Source organism: Manis javanica, chromosome 5 (genome assembly GCF_040802235.1).
Source record: "Manis javanica isolate MJ-LG chromosome 5, MJ_LKY, whole genome shotgun sequence".
Taxonomy (NCBI): domain Eukaryota; kingdom Metazoa; phylum Chordata; class Mammalia; order Pholidota; family Manidae; genus Manis; species Manis javanica.
In genome coordinates this window covers 11,830,381-11,845,811 of record NC_133160.1, presented here as the reverse complement: position 1 = coordinate 11,845,811, position 15,431 = coordinate 11,830,381, and the positions used below count along the sequence as shown (strand labels likewise).

At 49.5% G+C, this 15,431-nt stretch overlaps 1 protein-coding gene and 1 long non-coding RNA gene across 9 annotated transcripts in view; one reads left to right on the top strand and one right to left on the bottom strand.

The window, feature by feature from the left end:
• The window catches only part of SULF2 (sulfatase 2), a 111,240-nt gene extending 97,446 nt beyond the window's left edge, over positions 1 to 13,794 (bottom strand). For 5 of the 8 annotated variants that reach the window (XM_073236478.1, XM_073236485.1, XM_073236483.1 and 2 more), the window contains exon 1: positions 12,797 to 12,948. The gene's annotated coding sequence lies outside the window, so the exon portion shown is untranslated. Of the gene's footprint in view, positions 1 to 12,796; positions 12,949 to 13,059; positions 13,078 to 13,246; positions 13,400 to 13,438; positions 13,505 to 13,655 lie in introns of those variants that run through there. The other 3 variants (XM_073236479.1, XM_073236480.1, XM_073236481.1) reach the window with 3 other exon arrangements.
• Positions 1 to 15,043, top strand: part of LOC140849452 (uncharacterized) — a 29,129-nt gene extending 14,086 nt beyond the window's left edge. Inside the window, exons 3-5 of the long non-coding RNA XR_012131298.1 lie at positions 9,863 to 9,945; positions 11,224 to 11,395; positions 13,793 to 15,043. This is a non-coding gene — a long non-coding RNA (uncharacterized lncRNA). The remainder of the gene's footprint in view (positions 1 to 9,862; positions 9,946 to 11,223; positions 11,396 to 13,792) is intronic.
• Positions 15,044 to 15,431: the final 388 nt, after the last annotated feature.

The following is a 15,431-nucleotide window of genomic DNA, read 5'->3' as shown; positions in this document are numbered from 1 at the left end:
CAGACCTCCCACAGTGCCTGACTCTGGGACCCCTGACCTGGAAATGCTGCCACACAGATTTGGGTATTCTGCTTATATCAGACTTTAAAAAAATGTACTCATTCATCTATCCTCTATTCATTCATTCATTCATTCATTCATTCATTCATTCATTCATTCATTCAAAACTGGTCATCCTGGCAGAGCCACTTACTCAGGAGCTATGTAGAGGTTTCTAACATTTTTTCCTGTCCAGCATCTGGCTCCCTTCTTTTGACAACAGCTCCCCAATTTCCTTTTGAGGATTCTCTCCCCCTGCCAAGATGCCCCACCTTCTCTTGCCATGTGACCAAAGGTGGCCAATCAGACTCACCTGGACTCAGAGTGGTAAGGGCAGGACGACAAGGCAGGGGTGCATTTGTCCCACTGGACCCCTCCTGTAAGAGGCTGCCAGCAACTCCGGCTCTAAGGTCCCTAGAACTTTCAAAGCTAAAGCCTTAAGAAGGCCTGGCAGCTTTCATTTTTACACTCTTAGAAGTCAGGCAACCCTGAGGCCACCATACTGTGAGGCATCACAGGCAGCAGTGGGAAGAGGCCTCGTGGAGAAAGGATTCAGTCGATGGTCCCAGATGAATTTCCATCTGGTGACCAGCACCAGCTGCCAGTCATTTGTGGGGAGCCAGTTGGGCCCTTCCAGCCGATATCACCTGGCTACCCACCATTAGAAATAAGCTCTGTTGCTTTAAGCCACTGAGTTGTGGGTGATCTGTTAAATAGCAGACACACTACCAAAGAACCTGAATGACACTGATTAGAGTCCACTCCTCCAACTGGAATATCACAAATGATCTCTGATGAGTCAATTTTTGGTCTCTTGGGGCCAACGGTTTTCAGCAGATGAACACTTAGAGGAGAGCCTCATTCATTCTTCCAATCACTGTTTCAAACAGCCAGTAAGCTGAGCATTGATGTTGCAAAGATGCACAGGATGAAGGAGCTCCTACAGTGTGGGCATCACACGGTGTCTTGGTTTCTCAATTATAAAATGAAGATAATGGGTCCTGTTTAAAAGGGTTATTGTGATCACTAAATGTTTGGCAACAAGTACCCAATTGATACTAGACTTTATTTATTTTTATGTGTTTTTTTAAAATTTTGGCATTATTAATATACAATCACATGAACAACATTGTGGTTACTAGATTCCCCTCATTATCAAGTCCCCACCACATATGGCATTAGACTTTATTTTTATTTTAAACAAAGTTATAATGCATTGTCCCCAGAAGTGTGGCTATATGATATGAACAAACTGTTGTAGGAAGGGACAAACTCAGATGCCCCCGTGGGTCAGGCAGTTGACATAAATGAGTGAAGTGAGCCCAGGATAAGAAAACCCACACATTCCTTTCTCTCCAGCTCTCGTTTTACCACTTCTGATGGAGGTGTAAGAACAGAAAAATATTGCTTCGCTGTGAGAAGAGCAGCAGGGCAAGGGCAATGATAAATGGCAAATGAACTTGGTAGCGCCCTCAGGCATTAGGGAATGGGAGGGACTGTGGCAAAGTGGAGAGCACATGATCAGCGTCAATGGGAACCCAGAGTGGCCAGATACGGCCTGCGGCTTCCTATTTTTCAGAAGCTGGAGACTTTAATTTTAAAGTCTCACAATTAAAAAAAATCCATCAACTTTTAAAAATGTTCAAAACAGTGTGTAGGTCAAACAAAACATTTCTGTGAGCTGAATACAGTACCCAGTTAGCCAGCCGGTGATGTCCTGTTCTAATAGGACGACAAAGCATGCAGAGACCTCTTTGGGCCTCACTTTCCTGGCTCTAAAATGGGGATTCGGATATCCTTGTGCTATAGAGTGAATGCTTGGGTTCCCCCCAAATTCATATGTTGAAACCTAGTCCTCATTGTGATGTATGTGGAGGTGGGGCCTGAGGAGGTGAGTAGGTCATGGGGATGAAGCCCCAATAAATGGGATTAGTGCCCTTATAAAAGAGGCCCCAGAGAATTCCTCTGCTCCTCTGCCATGGGAAGACACAAGAAGATGTCGTCTATAAATCAGAAAGTGGGCTCTCAAACCAGACACTCTGTCACAACTTGATCTTGGACTTCTCAGTGCCCAGAGAAATAAATGCCTGCTGTTTATGACATTCCAGACTATGACATCCTGTTACGGCAGCCCGACATCCAGCATCAGAGCTACAGCATGTTCACTGAGCAAGCACTTGAGTCCTGCCTGGCGTGCAGACAGTGCTCAGTAAACGTGAGCTTTCAGGATGTGGGTTGGGGAGAGAAGGCGAGCAGCAGGTCTCCCAAGCTGTGACAGCTCCTTTCAAAAGGGGATAACCGGGAGTCGGGGGAGAGTTGTCTTTCTAAGGGCATGCAGATCTGTGACCCGAGAGCCCTCATTAGGATGTCATGCCACTGATCTTACAGATTAACTTTCACATCTCAAGTGCCCTGAGACTAGAGAAGCATTCTGGCAGCCCTGCAGCAGGGCCTCACATCCCTGCTGCAGCCTGAGGGGGAGGACCACTCCTCTGCGAGTGACGTTAGCAGAAAACCCAGCTCCAGCGCCCAGCTGGGGGCCAGGAGGGCCCAGGGACCAGTGAGTGTGTGAAAGCAACCCTCTCCACTCCCACCTCTGTTTTCTGCAAATGCCAAACTGGTTTTGACCCCTGTGCCTGGAGCAGTCACCTTTAAGCAGGGACCCCAAACACTAGATTCGGAGCCACCACAGTAGATCTCCACGCCTCTTTCCTAAATTCTTTCATGCAAAAAAAAGTGTCCTGGGTACTCAGAGTGTCAGGCCTTGTTCTGGGGGCTGGGATACAGTGAACAAGACAGACCGAGTCCCTGCAGCCATGGGGCTTACTTTCTAGCCAGAGGAGAGAGGCCAGAGGCCAGAAAGAAAGTAAACTGAAATAATTCCAGAGAGAGGTAAGTGTTACAAACATAAAACAGGTGTCATTCTAGGCATTCTGGCCTTCTAAGGATGTAACATTTGAGCTAGACCTGCAGGATCAGAAGGAGCCAGACTTAATGATGCAATGAAGAAAGAGCAGTCCTGGCAGAGGAAGAGGCCAGTGCAAAGGCCCCGACATTGGAACAAGATTTGATGCAGCCGAGGAATAGAGAACAGGCCAGTGTGACTGAGTATAATAAGCTTAGTGGAATGTGGAGTCACGTGGAGGCAGGGGCCATGTGGTGCAGGGCAAGGTAGCATATGCAAGGAGTCTGGACTTGGCTAAAGGTGCAATGGGCTGAAGGCAGGCTTTTCTTAGAGGAGCTGCATGACTTAGGAGCCTTTTTAAGACTTTGCAGAAATGCCCAGCAGAAGGCATCCCATCCAGCACCTTCTCTCCCTGCTCCAGTAGTCTTAAACTTCAGCGGTACACTGGAATCACCTGGCAGCTGTGAAATATCCTGATGCTAGGTCCCCACCGCTTGGGCACTTATTTCATTGGTCTGGGTATGGCTTGAGCACTGGGATTTTTAAGAGTTCTTCTGGGGATTGTTGGAAACTCTTGCTCGAATCTCCCCAGGCATATAGGAAGCTCAGGGCAGGCTCGGGGCTCTGCCCTACAGCTGGTCCCTGAGCTTTGCTCTTTTCCTGAGTTGGCCTTACTAAGGCCTAGAAGAGGAAGTGGGTGTGGTAGGGTGGGGAGTGGGGCCTGTTGTAGCTCATCAGTTCAGGAAACCTCAGAATTGAGCTCTAAGTCTAGTTGTGCTTCCACTTGCTGCCATCTCTCTGGGATGGACTTTGCTCATCAGTAGGGTAGACACAGCAGCCTTTCTTATGGGTAGAGTGGCTGAAAAGCCCAACAGGATGCCAGGTGCAAAAGCACACTGAAAAACTAAAAATAACTGCCACAGCCACCATGGAAAACAGTATGGAGGTTCCTTAAAACTTAAAAATAGAACTACCATATGATCCAGCAATTCCACTTCTGAGTGATTATCTGAAGAAAATAAAATCACCATCTCTAAGACATCCCGCACCCCTATGCTCACTGTATTTACGGTAGCTGAGACATGGAAACCGTCTAAGCGCCCACTGATGAATGAACGGATAAAGAAATGTATGTAATACAAGGGAATATCAGTCAGCCATAAAAAGAAGGAAATCCTGCCCTTTTGTGACAACATGGGTGGACTTTTAGGGCATCATACTAAGTGAAAATGATTTAGGAAGACAAATACTATATGGTCTCACTTGGATGTTGAATCTAAAAAATCCCCCAAAACCATGAACCCACATATACAGAGAACAGACTGGTGGTTGTCAAAGGAGGAGGGTGAGGCGGGTGAGCCAGATGGATGAAGGGGGTCAAAAGGTACAAACTTCCAGTTTTAAGATACCTGGGAATGTAATGTGCAGCATGATGACTATAGTTAATAAAATATTGCATATTTTAAAGTTGCTATGAGACTAGGTCTTAAAACTTATCAGAAGAAAAAAATTTGTAAATATGTGTGGTGATGGATATTAACTGAGATGATTTTGCAATATGTACATGTATTAAATCATTCTACTGCATACCTAAAACTAATACAATGTTATATGTCAATTAGATCTCGATTTAAAAGAACTAAAAAGGATCTAGAGGTATGAGCAACAAATGATGGCAATACTAAGGATACCTGCCTTTTGGAAGCAATTTCTGTGTGCCCACATATTATTCTAATGTTTCACAATAACTCTAGGAGGAAGCTACTATGATTGTTCCCATTTTACGGAAGAAGGATCCGAGGCTCAGAGAGGTTATGTGACTTGACCAGCTCTGTCTAGCTACTGAGTGACTGGGCTGGGATTCGAATCAGAAGTCTGGTTCTAGAGCGCACACTCTTAATCATTGCGACATACTGATTCTCAGAGATGTCTCTCATGTCTAGTCTCCTATACCTTCTTCATCTCCTGCCACTGATACCTAGATTCACCCAAGAACTCATAATCCCACTCACTGGAGACACTGGTCCACGCTGACCACATGGGTTTGTCTCATTAGCTGGTGCAGGACATTTTAGGAACATGTCAACAAGGAGGTTGACGAGCAGGAAGAGGTGCCTGGAGACAGCTCTGAGGCAGAAACGGCAGGCGGCCAGCCCGGTGGGTGAGTGTTTACGGGACTGCAACTCTGTTTAGTAGGTGGACCTCTGCCACCCTAGCAATAAACCAACATTAGTCCAAGCCTGTGAGTCCCAAAAGGGTACAGTCATTCCCTCCCCGCCTCTGCCAAGGGGTGTTCTCAGGCATTTGTGAGGATTTTTTGGTTATCAACGACTGGGGGATGCATCTGATGGGGGTGCAGGGATGTTGAATAATTTGCAGCACCCCATACAGTGAAGAGTCACTCCATTTCCAGCCTGAACTTTATGAAGTTCCATCAGATATTCACATAGGTGGAAAAGCTTTCCCAGTTACTTCAGAAATGAACTCCTTTTAACATCTAAACACAAAAGATGTTTTGCCTGGTTCTACTCTACACTGAATTTTCCGGGAATGCGACCACTAAGGAAACTGAAGGAAAACTGTAGTTTCATTTGGAAAATTTGGTAAGTTGTTCACTGCTTGGGAAAATCACATAGTTTGTGGCCATGCTACTTGTCGTATTTGAGCTGCCAAAACCTCACATCATATTGCACTGCATTTGTAGCTGTCAGATTTATGTGATTCTACAACAGTGTGAACATCTTCATTATGTCTTCTAAGGTAGTTGTGCCTAGGCACTTATATGTTTAATTGTAAATCACTAGTATTTTAGTTTTCCCTTAAATGACAGGCAGGGTATTTTACTGATTAAAAAATATGTGTACATAGGCTATATTAGTTATGAATTTATTACATGTAAACCTCACAAAAATATTTGTATAAGAGGAGGGTGTTTGATCTGCTAAGTTTGGGAACCACTGAACTAATTCAAACATGAAAAGTTCATTTCCCTTTGCCAGTGTTCAGTTTAGACGTGAATACAAAACCCAACCCTGGGCCAGTGAAGCATAAAGAAAAGTTGGCGGCAGTGAGGGTATTTTTGAAAGGATCTTGCTCTCCGATTAAAAGTGAGACAGCAAGAGTCCTGCTCCTTATTCCCACTTTGTATGGGGATGTGATGTCTGGAGCTGTGGCAGCTATTTTGAGATCATGAAGCAACAAGGCCAAAACATGAGGACAGAGGATAAGAAGATTTTGGGTCATTGATGACATTATTGTGTTGACAAACTGGCCCCAGAGGTCCTGTAATGTGAGAATTAAACATTTCTGTGGCATAAGCTACTCTCAGCCTGAAATTCTATTATTTGCAGTGAATACTATTGATCATATTCAAATGATTAGGACTCCAAGTCACTAAGAATTCTAGTAGGCTTTCCTGTTCTATGAAATACCCAGAGAAATGGCTTGAATTCACAAGTCTGTGGACAGTGTCTGTCTCTAGAGCAGGCCCCAAAATGCAGCTTTTGGATAATCTGATTTTCACTGGAGCATGAACATCTCCTCAACTTCTGTGGTCTAGTAGTTTTTCAATCTCCTTTCAAAAAGTACTACTCTGCTGGCCACTGAGGTGGGTCAAGTCACCCACTGGGGCCCTGACCATGAGCCAGTAAGAAAGGATACTGGCAACATTCTTCCCCTAACACATCTGGCTTCCACCTGACCAAATATCTTGGGTACGGCTCATGGTCCCTGGGGATGGCTCTGCCCATCAACTCGCATTCAAAAGACCCGTTCATAACAACACTAAGTGTATCTAAGTTTCAAGCAGGGCCCAGGTGTGCAAAGCAATGAGCCAGAACTTTTATAAGAGGAAGCTACATGTCAGAGGCCAGAGCCACTGTGTACCATGTTTTGGAATGATATAAGCGACTGTGGAGAATTCAAAAGCAGTGGTGGTCTCTAGTTAGAGAGAATTCCATAAAGTCTCGGCCTGGGATGGAGAAGCTCCACAGACCACGCCAACTGCTGCTCTACCAGGAAGTCATCATGCTGCCGACAAGCCCACGATCCTGCCTGACCTTAAGGCATCTGTTGCGGAGTGATGACTAGTTGGTTCTGTCTGCTAATCACTGAGCAATGAAGAGATGGACAAGGGGAGGCTCAGCCTGGGCTTTTGGGAACTTCTCAGGAGCGACATAAAGAGGTGATCATGTGGGACATGCTAGAAGTATTTATCAAGTTGACAGGCACAGAGGGGAGGAGGGAGAAAAACCACACCAGAGAACAAACTATAGCCTTCCTAGATGATAGTGTCCAGTCCTACGGCTTAAACTGACACCAATGTGCTGATGTTTCCCAAACTGAGGTTGCCAGCCCCAACCAGCTCCAGGCTTGTACATCCAAAAGCCACTTTCAGGGGCCTGAGCTTCCAGACCCCCAGGTCAAGTGTCACATCAAACCACAACACAACTAACCTCTGGCTCATTGCCCCTCCCCCACAAACCCTTTCTCCTAGTCTTCCCACACACCAGGCATCTTTGTTCCTTGGCACTATGGATATTTGCTGTGGGATGGCCTGTGCCCTGTGGGATGTTTAGCAGCACCCCTGGCTTCTGCCCACTAGATGCCTGCAGCAGCCCCTCCCCAGTTGTGATAACCCCAAAAATCTCTCCAGACTTTGCCAAACATGCTCTGGTGGATGGGGGGTGGGCAATATTGCCCTTGGTTGAGAACCGAGCTCTTTCTCTCATTCTGAACATCCAATCCACCAGAAAGTTCTCTAAATATATTCCCAATCTACCCATTTCATTGACACCACCACAATCCAGGCTGAAAATAGCTCCCCCGTCCTCATGTCCCAGCTCTACCTGCCAAGCCTCCCTCTCAGGGAAGCCACTGAGATGGTTTCAAGACACAAGTCATGTCATTCCTGACTTAAAACCCTCCAGTGGTTTTCTACTTTATTTGAAATAAAAACTAAATTTCTCACCATAGGCCATACTTCTCACCACTGACTTTATCTCCAGCCTCCTCAGCTTGCTTATGACCTTCCACCCCACTGGGTTTCTATTTGTGTTTTGTCAGGCCACTCTTCTCAGCCCCCAGACCTTTGCACTGGCTGTTCCCTCTACCTGGAATGCTCTCTCAGATCTTCCCAAGGCTGGTTCATTTTCAAAATTTGTATTGCAGCTCCAAGATCACATCCTCCGAGAGGCCTCCCCTGACCATCTGCCATAAGTTCTCCCCCATCTCTACCCACCATACAGTCATTTTCAATCTATCACTATTTTGTTTCCATTGTGGAACTTGTTACTTTCTGAGAGTGCCTCTTTCATAGACTTGCTTGTGCATTATCCACTTCTCACCCTCTGGAATGTAAGTTCTCTCTAGTTCATCCCAATGCCTGACACAGTGCCTGGCATACAGCAGCTGCCAATGAACTTATGCGCACTGACAAATAATTCTGTACAGTAGTTTCTCCCGTACCTTTATATCCCTGATCTTATTAGAGCATCTCTCCCTGCCTCCTGGCAGCCTCTGCATCAGGCAGGAAGATATGCACACTCCCCCAAACCTCCCTGCTAATGCAGAACACACAAGTGGCACTCTGGTTCACTCCCCAGCAGCGAGGGCCCTCCTCAGGAGTCTAATTTAGCGGGGCCTGGATTTTGCATTTTTAAAACAAACACCTCCAGATGATTCTCATGGTGGAAGGTTGGGCAAACACTGCACTTGGCCACGGAAAAGCATAGAATCAAGGCCAGGCTGTATATTTCAGGCAGCAAAGTCAGACCTCCAATGCCTGCTGACTTCAGTGGAGAGGGAAGGGAAGCTACCCACCCAGTAGCTGTTACCATGGTCCCCATCTTGACCAAAATGGAGACAGGTCCTTGTGACCACGCTGGTCTCCCCCATCATCATAGGCATTGGTTATTTGCTGCCCTAGCAACCAGGCTTCCACAACCGAGATCACCCACTTGTGTTCTTTTGGGGTCTCAGTGGATCTGCCCGCAGCAACATCGTGGGGCCTGGGAGCCTGGCCTAAGCCCATTGCCTGTGACTCGTGTTCCTTGGCCAGTGATTGGTTTGGAGTAAGCACGTGACTTGAGTGTCCAATCAGAGGGATGCTTGGGTGGGCATTACTATAGAAGGGGCTTCCTCTTTCCCCTTGGGCTAAACCAGATGGGATGATGGGACAACTCAACACCCACTTGACACCTCAGTTATGAGAGGCACCAGTGTTTACGGAGGACCTGGCTGGGTCAGACACCGTCTTAAACACCTGACCTGGATGACCTCATTTCATCCTCTACCACAAACCAGAAGACAGGTGCTATGGTCATTATTTGCCAGATGAGAACACCCAGGCACGGGAAGGTTAAGTGACACTCCCCAGGCACACAGCTGGGCCAGCAGCCAGGCCCTCCCAACCCTGGTGCCAGAGCCCGCCCGCACCTCAGAGCGGGAGAAACCAGCCCTGTGAGGGCACAGCAGAGATGGAAAGGAATGGATCTGACAAAATTTGTACCCTGACACTAGCTGTGGCTGAAGCTAGAGTTACCTTAGCATTTTGGGGTTATAAAAGCCAAGACCCCTTTTCTCTTTATGTTGGTTTGAAATTTTTTTCCCTCTTTCTGTTGCTTACTAGAGATCCTGATTACCTCACAGAGGAAAATACCCCTAACTGATACTCCATTTGCAACTTGCACACAGCAGCTGCTCGGTAAACATCAGCAGATGTGTGTGAAGACTGCTCTCCCTTCCCGCCCATTAACTGCTAGGTCTGTAACCCTAATGCCCAACTGCGACCAGGCCCACGCCACTTACCCCTTGTGCTCCAAGTGAGGCCTTGTTCCCTAGCAACCACCCCAATTAGGCAATCATGCCATTTATCAGGATGCCAATTAATTATAATGATCTTAATGATCTTCCAATTAGGTAGGACCTTGAATCTGGATTGTGGCGTTGCAGATTTCCCAACCAGGACCCATCACAAGGAGGCCCCCGGAAGGCAGGCCCAGGTAAGACCTCCCTTGCTTGCAGGTCAGCATTAAGCAGCCCCACCTTCCACACCCATCAGGTAGACAGGGCCCAAGCCCAGTACAAAATGCCCTGGACCAGTGCGACTCCACCACTAACCACAAGAGGGCCTCACCTCTAGAATTTTAACCTTGCCATTGTGCTTTTAGGGGGCGCAAACCTTCCCCTTGGGGCTCAAGGCCTTTTTTCAGTCAACCATATTTGATATTTCCCTTTGCATTTTGACTAAGGGACAGTGTGTGTATTCTTTCGGTCAGAAATAAATATTGCCAGGAAGTCACATATTTTCTTCAGAGTAAAACCCCCAAACCAAAATACAAACCTGAGTGAGACTCCCCAAACAGTGAAGGTTTTTGTGGAGAGAAGTGGGAATCCTGATGGGCTTCTGCCTTTCAAAGTTTTATTGTCTAAATGTGTTTTCTTCTGCTGTGCATGAGTTTATTCCACATTTGGAAGAAAAGGCCAAGGTCATGGTGGGAAGAGAGTACAGTGGGTCAGAATGGACCCTGCAGCCTCAGGGCCTCTTGAATCCTGGCTGTCAGCATGTTACATCCTCTTGGTGCCTCAGTGTCCTGGTCTTTAACATAAGGACAATCACCAGATCTTCCTCACAGGGTTGTCATGCGGATTAAATGAGTTTTTATGTAGAAGGGCTTAGAATAGTGCTTGTCTATAAAACATTAAGTTTTACCTATCACTTTAAGTTTAGACTAAGCCCTTTCTTTTAACTACAAGCTGGTCAGAAATGCTGACATTTCTCTGCAGGACAGAGGTTTTGGTCTCTTTCTGATGGGATGAAGTCTAAGGACAGACTTGATGAGTTGAGTGATACTCCCCATCTGCCTAATTCAGGAGACCAGAAACTGCCCCCTGGAGGCAGGTACAAACAGAAAAATACAACACATCAGGGGAAGAAAGAGGGAGATGTTATCCCTGAATCAAAAGGTGGACTTCAAATGTCGGGGTATGCAACCACACATCGACTAGGTCCTCGGGATGGCGATGGAATGGAGCCGTTAGGTGGGGGACATGTACATGTATATACACACTGCACACAGCCTCCTCCAAGCCCAGGCTTTTTACAAGCAACTCATCGTTCAACCCCTAAGTTTTAAAACTTAACATGTTATTAGGGTTTCAGAAAAAGCCATAAATTCAAATAAAAAAAACCAATAAATATGCACCAAGCCCAAACTCACACTCTCAACCGCGGCAGTTATGTCGACATCACACATTGAAGTCCATAAACTTGACCCAAGGAAGGAAGATGCCGCACGCGCAAATGTCCAGCATGCCAGCAGCCAAGCCCGCCACTATCACCCTTGGAGCTGCTTATTAGAACACCAATCACACACCCGGACAGGCTCTTTGGATGAGTGCTCTCTCCTGCATGATGGGGGACCGGCAAAGCTGGGGAACCTCCCTTACAAGGTGAGCGGTCTTCAGTCTGTCCTCCCCACTCCTTTGTCATGTGATGAACAGCTTTAACTGAAACCCTCCCAGGGCTCTGCAATGGGCAGCAGAGACACAGTAAGAAATCTCCTTCGCTATTAACTATGGGATGAGGGTAACTCTCTGCCCTGGGAAGACACTGGGTGTTTGTCCTCCAGGGAACGCCCATCTTACCTGCTTTTCTGCCCCCAGAGAACCTGCTCAGGGCAGCCTCCCTCCTCTGCTCCAAAGGGAGGGAGGGGGCACTGTGGGAAAGGGGCAGGGGACAGATGGAGGGACACGAGAGGGCGGGTGTCCCGACATGCACAGATGTGCAAATACCCAGATTCAAACGTAAGCTGAATGTAATTACTTGGTTAATTAAATATTGACTTTTAACTCAAAAAGTGATTAAAACATGCTGCAGGAAAGACTGTGCAGAGAGGAGTGGGGGCAGGGAGTAATCAGAACTTTCAGGAGGGAGATGAAGATGGGGATTATCAAAGTGAAGGTCTGCACTTGTCCTAATGTGTGCAGGGGGCGTGGTCTTCAGTCTCTAAGCGGGTGGAGGATTTCAGAGACCCCTGTGCAAAACTAGGATCTTCGGGTGTCTCCTTACATTTTTCCATCCTAAGACCCCATCTCTTTACCAGGCTGCCCTCGAAGTGAACCAGAGAGCTTCTGGCACTCAGGAACTAGGTATTACTGTTCACTGCCTTTTCCCTGGAACATAACGCAGTGCCTGGCACATGGGTGCTCCGTAAGTGCTTATAGAACGAATGAACTAGTATAAAGAATGTTAAAAAAAAAAAAAGTGCACCGCTAGAAAACGCCGCAGCTTCACCTTAAAAGTTCCGACACCTTTGGGAGTACTTCTCTACAAGGTCACGAGAACTGGTTCTGACCCAGCCAGGGAGGAAGTTTCTTCTCAATCCTATTTGCCCTTTCAGTATCTGTGAGTTCCCAATGACTCTGAAGATCCGGTCCACCGCTTTCCCGTGTCCTGCCCGGACAAGCCCACGTGGTCTGGCTTCTAGCCGGTCCGTTGGGTCTAAACTCAGAGGGGTCAAGGAGGCCATCCCCCTGCGGTCTGCGGGCCCACGCGCGCTCCCCCGGGCCCTCCAGGACTCCCCGTGGCTCCTTCGCGGGTCGGGGGCGCCATGGGAAGTCCTCTCCCGCTAGCCTCGCCGTCCAGTGGGGTCAAACGGGTCATTCCCCTGCGACCCGCCGGCGCCTCCCTCCAGCCAGCCGGGTGCCACCGACGCACGCTGCGCGGGGGCCGGAGCGGGGCGGTCGGGGCCGGCTCGGCTCACCTGGGCGGCGCTCGCGGCCGCGCTCACCGGAGGGCTCCGGCCGCGGGGAGCACCCGCCCCGCCCACCTGGCCTCCGCGCCCCACTCACCCGCCGCACGGCCCGGCGGCCTCACCCGGCGCGCGGCGCCGTCGCCCTTGCCGCAGCCCGGCCGAGCCGCGGGGCGCAGGGGACTCCGCGCCGCTGCCGCCGCTGCATCCCCGGCGAGCGCTGCCGCCGCTCCGCCTCCCCGCCCTTCGCCTCCTCCCGCCTCTCCGCCCCGCGGCCACGCCGCCGCGGCCGCCCCCGGCTCCCACCCCGGCGCCCCGCCCTCGCCAAAGTCCGGGTCCGCGCCCCGCCTGGGCCGCCCTTACCTCGCCCCAGCCCGGCGGCGGCGCTGCGCGAGCCAGCCCCTTGGCCCGGCGCGGCCCGGCTCTGCGCCCGCCCGCCGGCCTCCGCGCGGGCGGAGGCGAGCGCGCGCCGGGGCGGGGAGCGCCGGGCCGGGGGCCGCGGGCGGCGGGGGCCCCGCTGCTGCGCCCCCACCGCGCGCGGGCGCTTTACCTCTGCTGGAAGGACGCGCGGGCGGGCCGGCCCTGCAGCCCCAGCGCACCTCCCTGGCCCCGAAGTCCGGCCCCGGACGGGGGAGCGGCGGAGAGCGGGTCCGGGCGGCTCTCTTCCCGATACCCCGGGGCCCGGCCGGCCGCGTTCCCGGCTCTGAGCGCGCACCCTCCCGGGCCACAGCCGCACACTTACCCACACACACTGGCTCCCGCTCGCCCTCGGCGGAGAGTTGAAACAGCTGTGGGATTCGCCCAGGAGCTGGAAATGAGGGAGGGACGTGAGGCAGAGCCGTGCGCGCGCGTGTGTAACACACAAACGAGGGGGGCATGTCTAATAAATCAAACATCGCAATCAAGTCAGGAGGGCCATCGATCAGGCCCACTTGGCTGGAAACGAAGAGAATCCTTGCCTCTTTTCCGCTTTCTTTTTCCCCTCCCTTGGAGCTGGAAGGAGCCCAGTGTTCCCCCGGGCGTGTGACAGCTCCGGCCGGGCGCTCCCCTCGTAATGACACGTTAATAAATGTTTTCTTTTATCTGCTTTCACAAGGGCTCGCCCGGGTCTGCAAACACTCCACAGCCTTTGCTGAGAGTCCTGCGCTCGCCTCTAACTATGCACATCTGCCTTTGGAGACGCTGGCTCGAGCCTGCGCGCCGCTAGATCGCAGTGAACTGCCCACGCACCCGGGACCTTCCCACGCGCCCGGGAAGCTTCCCGAGGTGTTAACTTGAGCTCAAGTGAAAATAGCTGCTGTTGCCTACAAACGGTCCGGGAATAGGGAAGAAAGGAGAAACGGGTTTCCTCCGAAGGGAGAGGAATCCGACTGAAGGTGGTGCTGTCTACCGCGGTTTTCCATTGTCCCCAGTGCCACAGAAGAAGCCGGAGGCGGACGGGTTGACCGCGGTGGGCCAAGAGCCAGAGAACCAACTAGCAGCTGCAGAAAATACAGCTGAGCTGCTCAGGGGAAACTGACCCTGTGGCATATAAGTGTACTTGGAGGCAATAGTAACTCTCTGGAACCTAATAATAATCGTACAGGGTATTATACCCGTTAAACAGACGTGGAGACCAAGTCACAGGGAGGTTGAGTAACGGGCCTGGGGGGCGGGGGTCAGACCATTGTAAGTAGTGGACCCAGGATTTGATCCCGAAAAGCTTGGCTCCAGAGTTATACTCTGAAATCCCAGGCCATTGTTACTTTCTAGCCCAGCTTCTCCTTTCTCTGATGTAATCTTTTATGCCAGTTAGGGTTGCCATATTTAGTAAATAAGAATGTAGGAGGTCCATGAGGATATACTCCTACTAAAAAATTCTTAATTGTTCACCTGAAGTTCAAATTGGGTGTCCTGAGCCCCTTGGAAACTCTAGACTCTCTCCGCCATAATCTCCCTTAGCCACCCCAGATCAATTACAATCCAAAGTAATGAGAGAAACCTGGAACTTTTTCCAAAGGGCCCCACCGTCGGCACCAGTGAGGTTGCTGATTGTCTACCTTCCTTTGCTTTGGAACCAAACACCAGGCTTAGTTCTTCAGCATCACCGACCAAAAAATAATGTGGACCTTCTCCCTCTTTGCCTCACCTCTGTGGAAGGAAGGTTACATTTATTCCCGACCCTCTACTACAGTGCTGTTTGGTAAAACTGTACAGCAGACCACGTACATAATTTAAAATTTTCTAGTAGCTGCATGAAAAAGTAAAAAGAAACAGGTGATACTAATTTTAATGTAATTTATTTAACCTAGTGTATCCAAAATATGATCACTTCAGCATGTAATCAATATATAAATTATTAACGAGATATTTTACATTCTTTTTGCTTATTAAGTGTTTAGAACCTGGAGTGTATTTTACACTTACAACACTTCCCAATTCAGACCAGAGCCACATGGGGCTGGGGGGGCCCATACTGGACAGTGTAGCTCTAGTGGGCTTCATGCTGCAGTGCTGAGTGTTCCCCTCAGGTTATCTCATGTAATCCTCTTAATCTTTCAAGAAAACTGGTGCTGAGAAAGGTAAATAGTCTTGACCAAAGTCACAAAGTTGGCAAGTGGGATTTTACCCCATTTGAGGCTGGGCCAGGCTTTGGACATGTATGTCTGCAGCAGCAATTTTCTAACTGGGTCCAGGAGCCTCAGGGGCCTGGGGTGGAGGTGGGGGGGAGAGCTGTCTTTTGTGTGCCTTTTATG